A 22,002-nucleotide genomic window follows, 5' to 3' on the forward strand; every position below is an offset into this window, starting at 1 on the left:
GAAAATATGTGTACCTCACACCAAGAACATTCACGCAATATCACACACGTTCGACTATTGGCTTACTTTTCTTCGCCTTACGCACAAGCGTAACTACTTATCGAGTGCAGTCGCCGAATGTGTGTTCGAAGCCGCGAAAAAGCGGAGGGGGAAGGCGCCTGGAGGTGTTCGAAAAGCGTGCTGAGCGCGCGGCAAAGCAACGCCACATGGCGGAAAGTCTACGTGACGTTGAGCGATGGGGCAAGGAGAAGCGAGGCGAAGCGTTACCGATGAGGAAGTTATAGGTGGCGGCGAGCTGGGTTGACTTCGTCTGGCACTGATGGCAGTTGCCACAGAAATTGTTGGCGTTACGGACGTACGGGGTTCGTCTATTGGTAACATCGTCTTCGTGCGCCGTACCCTTTGTGCATACCCACGTGAAAGCGTCCGACGGTGAGGCAGCGATGGCGGCTCAATCTCGCGTGCGCATTGGCGGCAAGCGGGGGAAAGCGCGCCATCTGCCCACTGGGGAATGGCGTGGCTTCTGCAGAAGCGCGCCGTCTTCACAAGGGGGGTTCTACTCCAGCGGCTGCTGCGTATGGCACGGCCGCGCGAGCCCTGTATAGAATACGATCTGCGATGCGGACAGTGTAGGCGTCTAGGCGCATCAGGGCCGAAAGCTTCGTGTGTACGATAGCACCCATGCGCTTGTGCATCACCGATGTTCACGAAGTGAACCGTCACAGTATTTATTTTTGATTTGGTCAAGCCCAATATTGAACCATTGTGTATGTGCTGCTTCCTATATTCGTTGGGCATTCGCCGTTTTCATTCCAAGTGTCCAGAATGAATTTGTGGCATTATGTGTGGCCCAGCTGTATAGAAAGCGTGTTTGTAGCACAATGTCTTCTACTTCTCTATTCATACACTGTTCAACCCCATTCCTCACCGGACAAGCCTCATAATGCGCATTCTTCCTCGTGACATTGCTGCCTCGTCATGTTACAATATGCAGCCGCCTGAGTTGGTTTTTGCATTTTGACCAATTGATGAATGGTGTCGTGCATAACACACGCACTGCATTATAGTAAATGTGTGGCCTGTGCGGTGTATATAGATAAACACGACATGAATTTCAAAACCAGATATTTGAAAATGGCCATGTACAAAATGCGCATGCGTGGTGCGTACGATGGCCAGTGGTGTTAAAGGAAGACGAACAACCAAGGCATACCCCACGAGCAAGCAGTGCGTCGCAGATCGGTCAAGAAATTTAGGTTGAATTATCAGGGTGCGAAGCATTATATTCTTGGAGGAAAAACATATATTGCAGGATACTTACAAATAGCGCTAGTATCGCAGGTGTAATAGCAGCCAAGATGGCGAGGAGCCGCCTGTAGTTCTTCTTTCTGCCTTTCTGTAAATAAATTTTTCTCTCTATAAACTTTCTTGCTTTTTCCATTAGATTAGGGAAAGCGGTGCATATCCCTGGCAGTTCTGCAGGCGTATGACGCTGAAGCAAGGCTCATCTTCTTTGGTTGTCTTATTATTATTATTCATATTATTATTATTATTATTATTATTATTATTATTATTATTATTATTATTATTATTATTATTATTATTGAACAATATTTGTTGTTCAATGCTCGAGAGAATTTTAGGTTTAAGGTATCTCCAGATTGCATGCGTAATTCTTAACCGGAAAATTGATTTAATAAGGTGAACCGAAAAATTTAGAGCGTCCTATATAATTCTTCGCATTTAACACCGACCGGATGAGTATAGAACGACGATAGGATGAGAGGATAGTGAGGATGGAGAAGACATACGCCACTCTATTGAGTGAAGATGTGATGCAGCCTAGGTACAATCACGAGGTTCAGGACTGCTTCCGCCACCAAGGCCATCGTACTGCAGATGACTCGTGTAATCCTGCCGCACCTGCATATTCCGGCTAGTAAGCTACGGTGCTCCAGGCAACACGGGCCTAAATGCAGGCTCTTTATCATTCGCCACTACTAAAACACCTTCGCGCCGCAGGCAACTGCTGCGTGGCTCCTACTCAGCCAGAACAACCTTCGGGGGTGGCGTTAACCGCGTTCTACTGATCACACTAGGCAACGTGCCTAGCAACGCCGTAGAAATGCAGCGAATGCACCGTGAGCAAGGCTCAAGCCACTGGATTCGGTTTCCTTGCTTACAGAACGTCTACAGCAGACGAGACTCTTCACCTCTTTTATTGCGACAATATATAACCGATAGCCCCCCTGGATCCTAGGAATCCTGCTCGTGACCTCGGGGCAGCCAAGTGTGTTCCACCATTTCAAAGGTCGCGATACTGAAAGCGAAACCTCTTTCGTTATGTATGCATCGTGGTTCCAGTGGTCCATTCAAAGATCTAGTATTGACAATTTCAAGTATGGCTTATTTCTGACTTACCGTTATGGTTTAGATTGTTTCTTTTTTGATATTTATTACTCATGCAGCTGTGCAGAATTTGTTACCTTCACTTTGTGTGCAATATATGGTTTTTTTTACCTCTTTTTGGCAGAAACGGCATCCTGTCTTATATGCTGAGGTGCCGTTTTAGTAGCAAATAAAATTTTGAACGAACTTTATCGCACACATAAAAATTCACCCTACTACGAGTCGTATTTCTTACATACAATCTCATCAAACACTTCTATAAAGCTTCGCTTCACGTAGGTGCACTATGATAGCTCATGTTAACAGCAATCGAATAGTTGTATTGGATGTGTAGATTCTTGCACATATATTTACATTTTTTGTTTGCACAAACTAGGCAAGCACATTGCTTCTTCCGTTACCTCTGTATTTCCGTGCTGTGAGACAAGGTGTCATGATACAAAGGTCAATAAAGAATGCAATATATATATATATATATATATATATATATATATAGCGTTGTTCTCACCATATATTTTATTGAAAGACGTGAAACTTAGTTACGCGAAATACATAAGACTTTATCTTTGAAATTTTATTTGGTTTGCCAGTTTTTCTACGTGTACCAACCATAATACACCGTGATGTAGCAGGCTTAAAGACCGACGACAAGATTATGGCAGCAGTGAGGATAGTCCGCTCACCAAGCTGTGGACGTGGCACGTTGACGGCGAACCCTCGTAGTTCCGTCTCGCGGTATGGGCATCGGCGGTAGACCTGGCCGGCTTCCCCGCAGTGATAGCAAAGCGGGCGGTGGTAGGGGGCGCGCCAAAGGTACGTCTTCCTCTGATAGCTGCGCTGGGCGACGGGCGGCCGTGCTGGCGGCGGCGGCGGTGGATGACGGAACTGCGGCGCGTGCACGGAGGGGGACCTTGACGGTGCACGACGGTGGCGTAGGTCATCGCTTCCTGCTGTGATTGAGGCGATGCAGGAACTTCTGGCACTTCCAGTGACCGCTGAATCTCATCTTTAACTATGTGAGCGATCGAGGCCACCTGAGGCTGCGACCTTGAGTATAACTTCTGAAGCTCTTCCCGTACGACCGCTCTGATCGTCTCTCGCAGGTCGTCGGCGCCTAGCTCTTGAGCTTCGGCGCAGTTTGTCAGCGCACGGCAGTTGTATTGCTTGGCGCGCATTTCAAGCGTCTTCTCAATCGTTGTGGCCTCCAAAATAAATTCTGCGACAGTCTTGGGCGGGTTGCGTATCAATGCGGCAAATAGTTGCTCTTTGACACCCCGCATCAAGAACCGAACTTTCTTTTCTTCAGACATGTCGGGGTCGGCGTGGCGGAAGAGGCGAGTCATCTCCACTGTGAAGATCGCGATGTTCTCGTTCTGCAATTGCACTCTAGTTTCTAAGAGAACTTCGGCCCTGTCCTTTCGTACGACACTTGTAAAGGTCCGCACGAAGTTTTCGCGAAATAGGTCGCACGTCACCAGGGTGGTCTCTCTGTTCTGAAACCACGTCCGAGCAGCGTCATCAAACGAAAAATAGACATGGCGCAGCTTGTCGTCGTCGCTCCATTTGTTGATTGTCGCGGTCCTCTCGTATGTCTCCAGCCAGGTTTCAGGGTCTTCAACCGATGATCCACGGAAGGTCGTTGGCTCCCGAGTTTGTTCCAGCAGGATGGGGGACGCTGTGGCTGACATTGGGGTCGTTGACTTGGCCTTGATCGCTGTGTTCTTCTCGGGAAGGAGTCGGTACCCCGGCAGAAGTCCTTGCTGCCTACGGCTAGCTCGCTGGTCCTTGGCCACGTTGGTGTTATCCTCTGGTTTCGGGCTTGGATCGCGGCTATGCGGGGGCGTTCGGTGCATGAACGCACTAGCACCTCCACCAGATGTCACGTAGTAGTGACGGTGAAGAAAACAGTCGCAAAGCTATGAATGATGAAACGAACTTTTTATTGGGCGAACTTGTGCCCACAAAAGCAAGTTGTACTCGAAGCACCACGACAGCGGTGAACACAGTCGGCGATCGTCGAAATCAGGGGTGCTATGCAGGATGCACCGAGTTTGGCGAAACTAGGGATCTTCACGAGCGCTGGCGACGCCGCAAGATGAAAGAACTGATGGTCACAAGACAAAGTTTGTCCGTTGGCACGCCTCCAGTTTCATTGGTTTATCTAGGTTGCCTCTGGGTGGCTATCATCCCTTGGGCGTTGCCATATGGGCGGTCGACAAACTGGAGCTCACGTGATGATATGGTCTGTGCATGGTCGTGCCTTCTTTCACTTGTTTGTCGTTCCACCGAGTGCATTACAGGCACAAGCAAGTTTTGAAATAAATGCATTCAGTACAATATTATTAGTCACATTAACGTGGGTTATAAGCATTTTAAAGATTAGAAGGTGTACACTCAATGTGTATTAGACTAATTCATAGTTTAATACGTTTCGTGTTATACCACGAGGGGACGCTCACCCTCTTTTTCCCCCTCTGGATTGGATTGGCGCGACTTGCTACGTGCTTGCGCTAGCATTTCCGAGCACAGACTGATGTGCGCCTGGTTTTCACACTAGGCTTTAAACAGATCGCTCGTTGCTCGCACCAAAGTAAGGCTGCGAGACAAAGTGAGCGTCGGCTAGCGCAGAAGTGGTTTGCCGCGTGCTTACCGTGTAAGCACTCAGGAATGCCGAAAGCACTCATACAAGGGTCAGCAGAAAAGCACGCTTTATTTTCTTTTACTTTATGATGCACCTTCATAGTCGATAGCACCGAGCAATGGCTTCTAACAACCGCAGGAAAGAAATAATTTTTATACTGGGTAGCCCGAGCGATCCGTGGCTTCTAACAAACGCAAGAAAAGGTCTTTGCAGCGCGCATGGCCGTTGAGTGTCACCACATCCGTCTCAGGTGGGACTCCAGCATCGGTGCAGTGGCCCTGTACCCACCGCTAACGAGGTGGCGCTTCAATTTTTTTTTACAATAACTTTCTATTCTTTGTGTGTGAACGCCCGTGATGGGGTCCACAACGTTCACGCTGTGGTTGAATGTCTCCTAATACAGATTGATGCATAGCCCCATTAGCATCCACTAAATTTGGGATACAGTTGTATGCGGCCAATTCGTCAATATTAATGGTCCCCGGCTGAACATTGGCGGCAATAATGGCGCCTAGTGTCGCCGTCTTTCGTCGGTCGACCTTGAAAAGTCGCAGCACCCCTTTGGTCTCGAAGAACATGCCGAAGACCCATGAGCCATCATCTTTAACACCGCCGTAATTTTGGCGGCTCGGCGGAACGTTGTCGCCCGTCATTAGGCGGCCTCGATTGCACTTTTGCTCGCCGTGAAGAAAGCACTCGTCAGTGTGCGCTATCTTCCCGGGGCCACTGAGTGGAGGTGGCGCCAGCAGCTCGTCCCTCGCGACCTCACGGGTGTAGTTCCTACATTCGGCGATGGCGTGTTCCGATAGAGGAAACAAGTCGCCGGTCATCTCTTTCAACAGCCATATGTCTATGCTTTTGCTCACGTAGTACGTGAGCCAAATAATTTTCCGCCTGGAGAGGTGGTCGTTCGGACGGCAGAGGCGGTCCGTGTTGGCGAAGTAACTTCCTTCACCTCTCTGCCCGTGCCGTGCAGCGGTATACCGTGTAACTGCGAAAACTGCTTTCGGCCCCTGTTTCACCGGAAGGCAGCCCGGCATCGATTCTGAGTCTTCCTATATAATGTCTTAGAAGCGTGAATTGCTGGGCTAGTTGGTTCATGTTCTAAAGCGAAAAAAAGAACAGCGAAAAACCAAGACGCAGGACCGAGTAGGAGGCAAACACAACATGTATCCGCTTGTAAGCTTTCACCTCACTGTCGCCACTCGCGGCAAAAAAGTGCAAAATTTAAAAATTCGCTCGATCTCCGTTTGTCATCACAAATTTACAGCATTATAAAACGAAAAACTTATACTTTAAGAAATAAAACGTTCGTTATTTTATTTGTTGTATTTTAAAGTATTCGATTAAGGGAAAGTGTAGTTGCAAGAATGCACCGCATGTGCCCCTTTCGCATTCGAAGGAGGATAGACAGATAATGCTCGAAAGAGGAGGCACGCCTTTGACAAGCCCGAGAAAGGCGTGGCAAACGGCTCACGGCAAGTTTGCAGATAGACAGCGGGACAGTGACGGTATTGCTTAATGGCGATAATACGTTGATAACAATACGCGGCGCTGGTGCATTTTATTGCGCAGTCTTCTGTGCTTGAAGCGCGGAAGCACTGTGCCACGCAGGGTGCGCTCATGTTGTCCTACGCGGCTTTATCTCGACATTTCTTTTTGCCTGCTGTTTTTGCACGTTCCTTGCTATCTCTGTTCACTGACTGCCATCGAGCAAACTCGGGTAAAACTCGTGCGAACGAGAAACTCGGCGCATCCTGCATAGCACCCCTGATCAGCGGCAAAACGCGTCGGCTTTCATACATGAGTCATCGAAGGTTTCAGAGTAATCCCTGGTGCCCGCGTGTCTTCCAGAAAGTACTAGACAATTCGCGTCGCTTAAACAATCAGATTAAATAAGCGTCGGTCACAACAGACAACGGATAGAAGCTTCCGATATATGCAGGCGCATCCTGTTCGGAGCGATAGCGTTTGATATCTGTTAGCAGGTGAAAAGCGGTCACCGGTGAAAGATAAACAAGTACACGTGTCACGTGCTTTTTGAAATTTTAAGTTTTTCTTTCGTAAGTACTATCTGCCATTTGCCAACTGTCTTCGCTAATATGTCCAGCATCAGGATTGGCTGAAATTTTCTCTTACGAAAGATTTCAGCATAGGAAGTTTTTGCGAATTCGAGCCCTGATTCCGTGGTCTAGTCACCTTGGGAAGAGTACTGTTTCATAACCGGATACCTTGGCTGCAGTGAGGTGTCCTGACATCTCCTGATGCGTGCTCAGACTTGTAGTGAGCTGAGACATTTAAAGTGCTCCTACATGGAGTGGGCTTCCATATCTGGGGCCAATGTAAATAGTGTAAAATAAACCTCTTTTAGGGGCGAAGCTCCTTAGGGCGTGGGTCTGTCCTTCGTCCGATGTATAGTATGTAGCCACCTGTAGTTTTATGAAGTGTTCACTAGATGGCGTAAGTGTCGATAATTCTATACATAAGTGTATATAATATCACTAGATGGCCCTAGTTTTTCGTATAGTTGATGAGAAACCTACAATGTAGTGCAACGGGTTACCGCTAGGGGTGTTATAATAAAAGGTGCTCGCTCTTGGCGCGCTTTCTCTTTCGCTCGGAGTCGCCGGATGGAAGACAAGGCTGCGGAGCGGAGAGCACGGAAGGTGGCGGCGGCGCGCGCTCGCAGATAGAATCCCGCGGTGAGAGCGCGCGAGGCTGCGGCTTCACGACAGGCAGCGCGGCGGCGGTGCGAAGACCCCGTAGTGCGAGAACGAGAGGCAGAAGCGGCACGGCTGCAGCGCGAAGACTCAGGCGTTCGCGAACGCGAAGCAGCGGCGTTATCCAACCGTTATCCCTTCATTTCACGGACCACAAAGCCGTGGTAATGAAGGGACTCCGCAAACCAAGCATCTAAGAAGAAGCGTCTAAGAAAATAAAACGTATTGTATACATACGCACACAGTTCCTCACGTGTTTACTTGATAATATACTGGGCGAATTACTCGGAGTATTCACGGCTTACCGATGATCCCTCCGGGGCTTCGCCCCATCATCATCATTCACCTCGTGGAAATACTGTGATTTTTATCTCGCTTTTTCTTTTGTTGTACTCATCTCTGTGCCTGAAGTACTCCTGGATAAACGCTACCATGAGCCGCGACAACGCTAGTAGCACTATGTTGTCCACATAAGCAGTCCTTGGACCTACCGTTGCACCCTTGGCCCATTACGAATGTACGATACGTCTAACCCTAATTCTGTTTTCCATTGGTATCTTAGCCCTAACATATTCTGAGCAATGATGGAGACCACGGATATTCATGCTTCAGTTCTTGGTGAATTTATACTTCATCGTATCTTGGCCATCTCATACAGTTCATGTACTTGGTTGTCTCTATAGATCTCCCTCAGCAGCTCAGCAAATTGTCCTCTATGCCTTCGTGCTTGACATTATTAATAGTAATTCCCGGTCTACATTGTCATAGCCTCCCTTAATACCTAGAAATGCCATCCTTAAATGTGTATTGTTAGCATCAAAATCTCTATGCACTCATTTATTTCAAACATATTATCCACTAAATATCTTCATCGTCTAAAACCATTCTATTGTTCCCTTAGTATAGCATTTTTGTCCACTCACCTTGACAGTTCGAAGGTTATTGCTTCCATTGCCATTCAATGTACTATTGACTTTACTGAAGTTTGTCGGAGGGAGTTCGTCATTTCTTGTCACTTTTGGCTTTGTATACGTGTTTAATCTTGCTATATCACACCGTCTAACCAGAATTCCCTTTGTTTTACTTACTTCTTCTGTGGCATTAGTCGATTGAATTGGCCTCTTGGCAGGCTGCGCAATCTAGCAGCGCGTATAATGGCCGTATAAATGCCCGCAAGCTTTTCATGCATATTACATCGTCATCGTTGACTAAATAGACTATTATTCGCTCTTCTCATGTGGCTTTTTTAGCACATTCCTCTCAAGGTCCTTCTAACTAAATTGCGAGGTATAGAAGGAGCCTCTATAACCATCTTTACTTGAAATTAACATTGCGTGGCTGCTCTCGATATTTATTGCACAGGTCAATATAGAATGCTTCTGCTGCTTTTACTATATCATCAAAATTGCTGATGATTTTACCCTGCATATCATTCACTCCATACATCTTGCCCTGTCATATGCCAAGTTTTCTTAGTGATTTCATGCTACAGCCATTTTGTACTGCTTCCTCAAACTTTCCGGCATTAAAATTTCAAGTATTCCTTACTTGGTTCTGGCTCATTAGCTTTGACAGTTCAGTAAATTCAACGTGATGTTTTGAATTAAACACTTAGATGCTTTAATGTTTCTTTGTAAGGTAATTTGTTCCCATGGAGGGCTTACCTACTGGTTGCCTTGCCGCTTTACCTCTCCCTTCAATTGCTGCTTCTGAAGTCAGCTTAGTTAAGGCTTCAATCATTACTTCTCTGTTATCTTCACCTTCGGGTTGTAAAATTGAATATTTGCTTGCGAGCGCCAGGCAGAATGGTTTGTTTTTACGTTTACATTTCCGGCCCCTCCCCTTCTTGTCAGAAGTCGAGGGACCAAGTATGCCATTTCCCCCCTCCCTGCCACTTTTGAAAGGAAGCATTTTTGGCTACACACTGGAGAATCGAACAAAACAACAGCGGCGGCAAAATTGTCTTTCGGAATGCATTACCCACCAATGTAATGCTTTTCTTTATTACTTATCCCCTGCTCGGGCAGCGAGGATTGTCTTTCGAACCTCGCTTTGAAGAGCTGTAGCAGACGACGAACGTCTGGCGTGCGCCACGCGCGCTGGCTTGCGAAGAAGGCTGGCACTGGGCAGTTACCGCGTATTGTGACCATCTAACTATATGCAACAGCACACAATTGCCTTGCTCTATTTAACCTATGACGAGGGGGCGGGGGTCGGAATAAGTTATTACAAACAGCCGCGACCAATGGTGGCGTGCCTGGCTGCATAAAAGCTTTAGGATTATAAATTATCGATACTTTTCAATATATACATATGTGTTCGTGCGTGCGTGTGTGTGTGTGTGTGTGTATGTGTGTGGGTGTGTCGAGAGGCTGTCGAATTTCATTGTGTAGTCACCACTTATACTAGATATGTTGCTGAAAACGAGCGTCAGGAATTTCAACCGTTCGCCGAATAGGTTGCCAAGCATTTTGCCAGTGGTTGTCCGGTGCGATCTTTGAGCTTTGTTGTGGGTACTTGACGTACTTTTCGGAGGCTATCTGTGGTTGTTTGTTTGTTTGCATGCTTGTGTATATATTGTATGTAGCCATTTTTCCGATTACCTGGATCACTGGGTAGTCATTGATCAAATGGATAGAGCATCTGGTGGCTGTGCTGACGCATCAGGGATTGAAACCAACTATCGGAGGCATTTGGGTGACTGAGTAAGTGGTAATGTGAACATACGTGCTGCTCATCAACGAACCTATTTCACACCGACATGGATCGCTGTAGACGCGGCACTGGTAGTACTGCTCTTCGAAGAAACAATTTGACGCCGACTTGGACTACGTAGTATGTGCCAGTAGGTGTGTACCACTCTTCAATGAACGTCTTTGACGCTAACTTGGGCAACTAGGTATGTGCCACTGGGAATGTGCCGCTCTACAAAGTCAAAAAATATCCCTTAAATGTCTTCGATGCTGATGATGCACAAGCCCACGTCGCAAGGCTTCCTCAAGGACAGCGACCCAACGCATTAGAAGGCAGCGCCACAAAGGCCCTGGGTATGCGTCACTTTTCAATGAGAGCCTTTCACGGCAACGCTTTATCGAGCTGCGCCATTAGAGAGTTTTTAGCGTACGCTATACCAATACGTACGCCATAATATAGCGGGTCGTCACTACGCACTCGGAGAACGCTAAACAACTGATAGCGTATAGCGCACGCTATTTCTTAGATTTAGCATTGCCGTCTTTGCGGCGGTCCCGGCTGCCCGCTTCGTATTGAATTTGGCCTTGCTTTTCAATATTCAATTGGTTCGTGGCGAATGAATGTGTATACTGCTTTCGCTTAGTCTGAGGCCGCTTCGACGACAGAGTATTGTGGATAACCTTGTGGAGATTTCGACGTTGATTCTCGTTTCTATTGAGTCAAAGCCTAACGAGAGAAACCTTCGTCAGCGCCACCTATGGGGGAAGTAGACAGATAGACTCGACGACGGCATACGGCCTCTGATATCAGAAGATCTCGCAGGCCAATTAAAACTAATAAACGTGCGCTGCTGAGCGTACGTTGTACTAGAGTGTATAGCGTACGCATAGTTGCCTACGCTATACTTTAAGTGTGTATTATTGCACTGGGTATATGCCCCTCTTGAATGAATCTCTCACCAGCTTGGGCCACTGAGTGTGCGGCCAAGTGAAGGAACCCTTATCAGCGTTCGCAGTCAACGGCCTATCATGTGTTAAGGGAACGGCGTTTTGTGAACTTTCGGCCGCGTCTGCTTGGAGCTCGAACCAAGCTGACCATCGGAGAGGATTCGGCAGGGAAGATGAGGTGACGTAAAAACAAATAACAGCAGTTTAATACACCGTTACGAGTGAGCAGTGCGCTTCAAAGAAAAAAAAATACATAACGTTCAGCATGCGTGGACCCGCACGCGAGGGCAAGGAAAATGTGACGCCACATGGCGGCCCGCTGGCTGTCTTATACTTTCCACAATCCAGTGATTCTCCTTCTCCGCCTTCCCCAATGCAGAGGGCCCCGTCAGGAGACGTCGGGGCAAACCAGACAATGTGGCTTGGTTGAGCGGACATAGCTCGTTTGAGCGTCCGAAGGAGCGGAGTAGGATTTGCACATTCTGCGCATACTCCTCTCGCACACACGCGACGGACAAATCTGTTAATTTTGACGAGCGTGATTGTTCGGCACGCCGAGTGCCATGCATTTGGCATTCGTTCCGTTCATGACAGCGCAAAGTGAAACGTAACACGTGGTTCTTGTCTCGGAGGCCACGCCTGGACTTCTCGGCTGTGCCACTGGATAGCGCAGCGTATCCTGGAGGAAGCTCGAGAGAAGCGCGGTTTAACTGTTTTTTTTTTTCTTAATAAATGATCACAGTTTATTTCCCCGGTGCCTTCGGTGAACTAAACAAGGCACCTTGTTCATACTTGGGGGAATTAGGGGTACGTTAATGGTAAGGCGTAGGCAACGTTCCAAATATGTGGTTTAAATGTGCCTTTTTACAATAGATTACGCGTGCTTTTAGTCCAGAGCTTTATCAGTGTGTTTTACGACCGGCGTAAAACTTACACTGCTGCCCTGGCATAATGACAATTAGAACCCAGCTGGAATTTTGTAGACGTAGGGAAATGCTACGCCAAGCTTGTGTGTGACGTGTTTATCAAATGCATGTTTATCAGTTACAGCTTCTCTAAAAAAACGATATTGAAGTTTTCTATATATCTTAAGAAAGCGTTCGAAATTGTCAAGCTGCTAACAGCTTCGTTCCTTAAATTTTAATGAGAACTCTGCATTTCACAAAACTTTATGCATAGAAGGAGTGACCGCAGCATAAACACAAAGCGAGGCGAAGATTTGACGTTTGTGGCTTACTTAGAAGGGTTGACAGTAAGGACGAAGCAATGGCTGTTATGTAGGTAAAGTTTGCAGTGGGTGGGTAATTGAGGCGGGGTTAATATATTACGCATCCAAGCGTTCTAAAGCGCTATGAGTGTGACTAGTTAACGGAGCAGAATTTCGCCTGCTGCCCTCGACACCGATATCAAATTAAGCAAAAATGGTTCGAACGCTATGCAAAATCTATATGTGAAGGTAAATGAGTTTGATCAAGCACAGCTTTTTTTTGTTTCCATTTTTGCAATCACGTAATGAACTTGTAGAGAACGTGTAATATGGCTGTTATTAGCTGCTTTCCGTTGTTCCGACATTGCTGTAAGTTACTACGTGGTTGCATTTACTGGAAATGGGAAGAGGAGGGGTCGTCATGTTAAGTGCGATGTATGACTAAATTTTCGCGTTTCTGGTCCGGTTAGAAGAGTTGCAAATAATTACTGAGCCCTCGTCTCTCTGCACCCCCCCCCGCGTTTTTTTTTTTTTATGCTTTACACACGTTCGTAGTTGGTTTCTCCAAAGTCCTCGGTGAACTAATCAAGGCACATTGGGTACATATGGCGAAAATATGACGCGCGTTATAGGGAATGTGTAGACTAAGGTCAAAGTTAGGGCACAAATTACGACATTTGCTGTAAAGTACGCATGCAAGCGATCCGGAGATTTATCAATGTCACTTACGAACAAAGGATAATTTATTTGTCTGTTTTGCGAGAACAGTGTGTCAAACGGTACCACCATATTCCGGCAACATTTTCGAGTGTAGATACAGGAAACTGAAACTCCTATTTTAAATGCTCGAAATAAAGAACCTTGCCGGAAATTGTTTCGTAATTATGAAAAGTCGCAAACATCTGCTGATATTTTTCGTTTTCTACCGTCTCTGTCTTCTTAGTATTGTCAGTATCTTTGTTAGCTGTATATTGTTGCGTGTACCTCGACAATACTATTGCCTTAACTAGCGATAAATGTTTGCTGTAGACTAACCGATTAAGTAGTATCGTTTTGTTGAATTTTCAAAATTGTAGCAGATGTCTAGCTTTATATGTGCTGCACTGCTGCTACTGTGCGTGGTCAGGCACTTCTGTCAGGCACTCATTGCCTTTTATCACTGCATCATCTTGAGATTTTATATAATTTCAACGAATATATTTAAATCATGTTTTGAACCACCATGGTTAACCATGTTTGATTGATAATCATTTACATGGCGGGTAATTAAGCAGTTACCTGACGTCGCATATTCAAGCTCTTTTTCTTAATGCAATAGCAATTCGTTTATATATATAGTGGGAGAGAGGGGGAAAGAAGGTCGAATGGTTTGCTGTTTGCCCACCTACTCATGAAGTAGTTAATACGCCACTGACCTTAACATTACTTATAACTGGCAGTTCAACAATATTGTTGACGTACTGAATAATGGTTCGGTTTGCACACAATCTTTACTCTGGTGGTGCTACGTTACCAGTCGAAGAGCTCGCATATAATACAGTACACCTACATAGTCAAAAATTATCCTACGTCTTATAGATTTTGGAAACTGTGATAGTTTTAGTAAGGTAGTGCGTTGGGCGAGTTCTATCGGTCAATCATAATTCCGCATTTGGAGACTTTCGATAAGACCTATCTAATTGTATTATATAGCTGTAATGTTGCAAAATTAATTGAAATGTGACTAAGCGTATTGAATGCATTGAACATGGCTGTTAAAAGCGAATTTGGTTGTCAGGTATGCTGTCGAAATCGAGCATATTAGCGTACATCGCTATTTAAAAAAAATTGTGGTGGAAATTCGATGAGGTGGATGATGATGTTGATGACGCTGATGCTGATAAATGATGTACTCTTGTGAAGTGACCAACGACGAAAATGTCTGAGCAATATACTGTTTAGATTATACACAGCGTGCTTCACTCTGGAGCTCATATAAAAACATTTGAATTGATTACCTGCTTCAAGGCAAAATAAAAAAAGCGTCAATGACCCTGTGCTCCGTGCCGATATTATCTGACGCCTATTATGGAGCACGTCTGAAGGAATCAGCTTTTTAAACAAGTTTTGAAGAAAGGAAAACAAGAAGGACAGTTCAATTCCATATACGCTTCTTGCATAGTTTTTATTTATGCACCTAAATTGAATATTTTTCTAGCAACAGTTCTGATCTACAAGAATAAACGTTGCCCATTTCTTTGCATGGACCACCTACAAAGAAGGAGACACATCTAGAAACCGGGTGCTACGTAGAAGTTGGCCATTTCATCAGCCACTGCTTGTGCCTGAGGTCTGGCAATCCGACGTATAAACGGTCGTACTTCCCGTGGTAACATAACTATTATATTTATTGCTACAGTCAGTTGGAACCGTTGCTTGAGGGTTCGTTACCACAAGTTCGTAATATACTGTCACTGTAAAAGAAAGTTAAGCAGAAAAATTAGGAACGTCTACGGTTTTTTTCCACGAACAAATGTCTGTGTACAACATAAATAAGGGAATGAAGTCTTGTGAAGTTTCACTTTCGAAATGAATAGCCATATCTTCTGCGCAATAGCAATGTCACAAGATTTGGCACAATAGCCTACCGCAAAAAAAGCATGATTAAGACAACCATTCTTAACTTATAGTGAAAAGGTGTTTCTCATCTTTAAAATAATTAGTAGACGTTAAAACAGAATTTCTTCTAAGTTAAAAGACTTGCACTAACTGCATATGGATCTCAATTGCAAGAGAGATTTCTTTCCATTAAAACACCTATATCAAATGCGGTATACAGTGATAAAAACAAGAAGAAAACAGCCAATCAAGAATAATTATTGAAACTGACTTGAATGCTGCTGTTAGCTCACAATAGTTTCAGCTATTGCAACAAGAAACTGTTTTAACATGACAGCGCATACAGCATACCACCAGCACGAACGTGATGAGGGCCTCTTTTTTGCTATTTTTCTGTACTGTCTTGTGTTTGGGTGAGCGCCACTCACGTGACGGATTGCGTAATATAAAGATGATTGTAGTGGCGCTGGAGAGTGCTACTAGCGCTTAACAAAATACGTTGCTTTTTTTTTAATATGTTTTAAGAGTAGTATGAGATCCGCTGCAGCTTACAATGACAGGTGATTCTGCTATCATAGCATATTTACACCTGACATTCTAGTGCATATAAACAGGGCTTCTATTCTCAACAAGTATTGCGGCTAAATGGCAAAATTACTGGCAATGCTTTCCCGAGGTTTGGCTTTCGAGTGTAGCGTTTACTGGCATTTCTGCTGCAAAATGGAGGCATTGCAAAAACCGTTTCAGCGCTTTTATCAAGGTTACATAACGTGACGTCTTGGTGCACACATTCTCAAATAAAGTTTTTTCAAGTTCTTGGCAGCTACATTCTGATGTTAGTGTTCAAAAAAAAAATAAAGAGAAAGTTGTCTGTTGGAACCGCTGCAATGTGTTTTTAATAATACCGGGTGTTTCAGCTAACACTTTCAAACATTTTGAAGCGAAAGCTTCATTACGCTACCTCAGGCAGCCGTCAGCCACTCAACAGTTTTCACCTTGAGTGCTAGAGGTGAAACCACAAGAGAGCCTTAATGCGCGTTTATAGTCCATGGACACGCGAGCGAGCGTCATCAGACACCGCCGCGTCGGAGCGGATTGGCCGCGCGTCCGGTTAGGTAGACGCCGGGTACGTCGGAGTGCATTGGCCACGCGTCTGGTTACGTTGGTGGCGCCAGTACGTCAAACCATTGGTCGAACTGTAGCCGCTGTTGTTCTCGCCAACGTGGCATAACGTGTGCGCGCGTTCACGCTACGTCGGACTATATCTAGGCCTTCACGGAGCCCTGAAAGGAGACATTGCCGCCGTTGCCCGAGTAGAGTTGGGCCCAGCTGGGAGTTGCAACTAAGTCTGACTACTTCACTAATCTCCGCAGTGTCTTCATATGCATAAAAAATAATGAATAGACACTGTATTCAATAATTCAACGAAACATTTAGTATCTTGTGGCAATTTACATATACGTATATTGCAATTTATAAATTTTAGTAGCCATGCAGTTCACAAGGAAGATCCACTTGAAACGAATTCTCAGGATGACACCACTTTCGAGATATTAATTCCCGAACTTTGCGGAGAAATGCATTCGAGTTCCAGCTATTTTCGTAAGAAAACGTGATGTTATGCATTGAAGCACAAAAGTAACTGTAACGTCAATCCATTTCTCCGCAAAGTTGCGATAGAAATCCAAACAGTTTGCGTTGCGAGCGTTCTGTCGCAGCGCCGAGGGCGTCGGGTACTCCGGTAACCGCTGACGAGCTGGGCGTTTTGACGCATGTGCGGAGGCTTAAACTAAACCCCATCCATACTACTACCATCGTGATGAGGGGGCCTAGCGTAAACTTGAGTGGCCTGCACCGTGCAGCCACTTGGTGGCGCAGAACTTAACTGGCCAAACACAGAGCTACTATTGCTGTAATGAAGTGCGAAACATTGTAAACATTTAAAAATACAATGTGTTGCCGATGACGCTCCTGCCAAAAATGTGCTTCAGCAGCAAAGTAGAATACACTTGATTACTGCTATATTATCTCTGTGTTTGTCTACTTGCGCTCTCTGCCATAAGGTGGCTGCACCGTGCAGGCCATTCACTTTTGCGCTTACGCTCATCGGGCGAAACGCAGAGGCCTAGCGGGGAGGGGGGGTTTGCTAGCGGGGAGGGTAACAACTTTATTAAAATTCTGCGCAGATAAGGTCTGACAGGCCCGAGTCCTTGGATGGCCCCTCTCGAGGAGCGACCCTTTCGGCCAAGGCGACGAGGGCTTGCTTGTCGTCTTTCATCTGGCGTTCTCAGCAGCTTTCCCACGTCTTTTGTGTGGTAGCTGGCAGGATAGACTTGGGTGGGCATAAACCCTCGCACCCCCACAGAATGTGATGTTGGGTAGCCAATGTATGAATTGTGCAGTTGTGACATATGGGGTTCCATTTCCCGTTGTTATTTCATCATCATCATCATCATCATCATCATCATCATCATCATCATCATCATCAGCCTATATTTTATGTCCACTGCAGGACGAAGGCCTCTCCCTGCGATCTCCAATTACCCCTGTCTTGCGCTAGCATATTCCAACTTGCGCCTGCAAATTTCCTAACTTCATCATCCCATCTGGTTTTCGGCCGACCTCGACTGCGCTTCCCTTCTCTTGGTATCCATTCTGTAACCCTAATGGTCCAACGGTTATCCATCCTACGCATTACATGGCCTGCCCAGCTCCATTTCTTCCGCTTAATGTCAACTAGAATATCGGCTATCCCCGTTTGTTCTCTGTTCCACACCGCTCTCTTCCTGTGTCTTAACGTTAGTCCTAAGATTTTCGTTCCATCGCTCTTTGCGCGGTCCTTAACTTGTTCTCGAGCTTCTTTGTTAACCTCCAAGTTTCTGCCCCATATGTTAGCACCGGTAGAATGCAATGATTGTACACTTTTCTTTTCAACGACAGTGTTAAGCTCCCCGTCAGGCTTTGGCAATGCCTGCCGTATGCACTCCAACCCAATTTTATTCTTCTGTAAATTTCTTTCTCATGATCAGGGTCCCCTGTGAGTAATTGACCTAGGTAAACGTACTCCTTTACAGACTCTAGAGGCTGATTGGCGATCCTGAATTCTTGTTCCCTTGCCAGGCTATTGAACATTATCTTTGTCTTCTGCATATTCATCTTCAACCCAATTCTTACACTTTCTCGATTAAGGTCCTCAATCATTTGCTGTAATTCGTCTCTATTGTTGCTGAATAGAACAATGTCATCTGCAAACCAAAGGTTGCTGAGATATTCGCTGTGAATCCTCACTCCTAAGCCTTCCTAGTCTAAGAGCTTGAATACTTCTTCTAAGCATACAGTGAATAGCATTGGAGAGATTGTGTCTCCTTGCCTGACCCCTTTCTTGATAGGTAACTTTCTACTTTTATTGTAGAGAATCAAGGTAGCTGTGGAATCCTTGTAGATCTTTGCTAAGATATTCGCGTATGCCTCCTGTACTCCTTGATTACACAATGCCTATATGACTGCTGGTATCTCTACTGAATCAAATGCCTTTTTATAATCTATGAAAGCCACATAGAGAGGTTCATTGTACTCCGCAGATTTCGCGATTACCTGATTGATGACATGGATATGATCCATCGTAGAATATCTCTTCCTGAAGCCAGCCTGTTCTCTTTGCTGAAGTCAAGTGTTGCCCTGATTCTATTGGAAATTATCTTGGTGAATATTTTATACAATACTGAAATTGGTCTATAATTCTTCAATTCTTTAACGTCTCCCTTCTTATGGATTAGTATAATGTTGGCGTTCTTCCAGCTCTCTGGTACACTTGAAGTTGTGAGGAATTGTGTCTTCCATCTTCTCCAGCAGCTTTTCCCCTGGTCATGTCTTTCAAGGCCCTTCTAACTTCATCGCTAGTTATAGAAGGAGCCTCTGTATCCGGTTCATCCCTATTTCGAATGAAAGTAGCTTGGCTGTTCTGGGAATTGTAAAGGTCAGTCTAGAATTCTTCCGCTGCTTTTACTACGTCATCGAAATTGCTGCTGATATTTCCATGCTTATCTTTCAGTGCATACATCTTGCCTTGTCCTATGCCAAGCTTTTTTCTTACTGATTTAATGCTGCGTTCATATTTTATGGCTTGCTCAATCTTTCTCACGTTATAATTTCGAATATCCCTTACACACTTCTTGTTGATCAGTTTTGACAGTTCAGCGAATTCTATCTCATCTCTTGAGTTGGACATTTTCATGTTTTGTCGTTTCTTTATTAGGTCCTTTGTTTCCTGGGAAAGCTTTCCTACTGATTGCCTTAGTGCCTTGCCTCCCATTTCAATTGCTGCTTCTGTAATCAACCTAGTTACGATTTCATTCATTACCTCTATGTTGTCTTCATCTTCCTTTTCTAAAGCTGCAAATTTGTTTGCGAGCACCAGCCTGAATTGGTCTGCTTTTACCCTTACTGCCTCTAGGTTGGCTTTTTTCCTCTTGACTAATTTCACCCTTTCTCTCTTCAAATTGAGAGAAATCATATACCTCACTAATCTATCGTCACTGCACTTTACCTTACCTAACACTTCTACATCCTTGGCGCACTATGCTTGGATCGGCAGAGAGTATGAAATCTTTTTCATTCCTAGTTTCTCCATTAGGGCTTTTCCAGGTCCACTTCCTGATGCAGCTGCGCTTCCTGAAGAAGGTATTCATTATTCGGAGCCTATTTCTTCCCGCGAATTTCACTAACATCTCTCCTCTTGCATTCCTAGAATCGATGCCGTAGTTGCCAATTGCTTGCTCACCATCCTGCTTTTTTCCCACTTTTGCATTGAAGTCACCCATGACTACAGTATACTGAGTTTGCTCCTTTCTCATTGCTAATTCCACATCTTCATAAAGCTGTTCCATTTCTTCATCATCGTGACTAGAGGTTGGGGCGTAGGCCTGTACTACCTTCATTTTGTACCTTATATTCAGCTTTATTACGACGAGTGCTACCCTCTCATTAATGCTGTAGAGTTCATCAATGTTGCCCGCTATGTTGTTATGGACTAGAAATCCTACCCAGGATTCTCTCTTATCTGGAAGACGTCTGTAGCAAAGGACGTGGCCGTTAGTCAGCACTGCGTAAGCCTCACCAGTTCTTCTATCCTCACTAAGGCCAATAATATCCCAGGCAATGCCTGATAATTCTTCAAATGGTCCTGATAAACTAGCCTCACTGCTGTTATAGTATGCTAGTTTTGGTATGTGTTATATAAGGCATCGGTGCCGACTGCTGCGCCATTAGAAGGCGCTTGCTTGGAGCTGCCGGAGAAGAGAGGATGAAGATGGGAATAAACGGTCAAGGACTGAGTAATGTCTTCATTGAGTATTATGTACGGATACAACATATTTGGCGACGAAGATTTCACAGCCCATGTGCAGCCGGATTGCCCTTCATCTGTACCTTCCATTGCTGCGTATCATCCTTGACGATGAGTATTTCGGGGCTACAACCGCCACCGCCTATCCTGGACACATGGTCATTCCATGGGAGCAATGGATTCAAGCATTCAAGAAATTTACATGGTGGCGTCGGGCACCTCCGACCTACCTGTCATGCGTCGGAAGGCGATTCTTCTCAACTGCTTGGGCTTGGAAGGACAACGTATCTTCCAGACTGGGATGTCGGAGGACGTACCGCGCCTTTTGGCTTCGAGAGCCGCTGGAGGGACGTCTCCTGGCCCAGATGAGTTCGACCGCGCCATTGCGATGCTTGAAGACTACTACAAAAGCTCTGTCAACGTCATTGCAGCACGTCACCGTTTCCGTCGACGTGCACAAGCCCCAGGTGAGACTGCGGTCGATTACGTCACCGTGCTACGAGGCCTCATAGGAGCATGCAATTTCGGTGATTTGGCGAATGACATGATGCGCGACCAGCTCATAACAAAAACTACTAGCGAATATTTGCGCGAACGTCTTCTACTGAAAGAGTATCTTACGCTTTCTCGGGCCCTTATCATTGCGAGACAGCATGATCAAGCGACAAAAGAAGCGAGAGAACTTGCACGACATGAAGCACAAGTGCATCACGTTAAGTACACAAACACTTCAAATAGGAGAGAAAAGCACTGTGGCAGGTGCACATGCTTTAAGGTGCAAACTAAAGGTCGCCGAGCTTTTGCAAGAGCAAGAATGGATAGATTGTGGTTCTTTGGACCACCTTGCGAATAGCCCTCTCTGCAAAGCTAAGATACATAAGTGTCGTAAATGTGAGAAGATTGGCCATTTGGAAAAGGTGTGCAAGTCTCTCCGAAAGTCTGAGAAAAAAGTTCAGCATGTCGCGGAAGACGGCAAAGATGTAGCTGACCCGGACGATCACATAAGTGCTTGTGATATCTGGAGCGCTAAGAAGGGAATTTATGCAGTGTGAGAAATTGAAGGAATTTCCGTGTCGTTCCTGATTGACACTGGATCGATTATCGGTTTCAATCCTAGCCAAAGAACGTTACCAACATCATTTTACTACTGCATTTCCTCTGACATCAACATCCGTGTAGCTCCTCGATTACTCGAAGTCAGGAATTCCTATAAAAGCATGTTTCATTGCTCCAGCTACATTTCACGGCTGATGTACTTCTGTTCTTCTGTACGCTGTGCCTGGAGGAACAACCATGCTTGGTTTAGATGGTATCGCGGTACTGGATATGAAGATTCAAGGGTCGCCTCTCAGGTGTCTGCTAATGACACAAGAAACTCCTGTGCTGAATCCTGAATTACGTTCAGTGTGAGCAAGTCTCGGCTGAAGTACAAAAATTAGAAG

Source organism: Dermacentor silvarum, chromosome 7 (genome assembly GCF_013339745.2).
Source record: "Dermacentor silvarum isolate Dsil-2018 chromosome 7, BIME_Dsil_1.4, whole genome shotgun sequence".
In the NCBI taxonomy this organism is placed as follows: Eukaryota; Metazoa; Arthropoda; class Arachnida; order Ixodida; family Ixodidae; genus Dermacentor; species Dermacentor silvarum.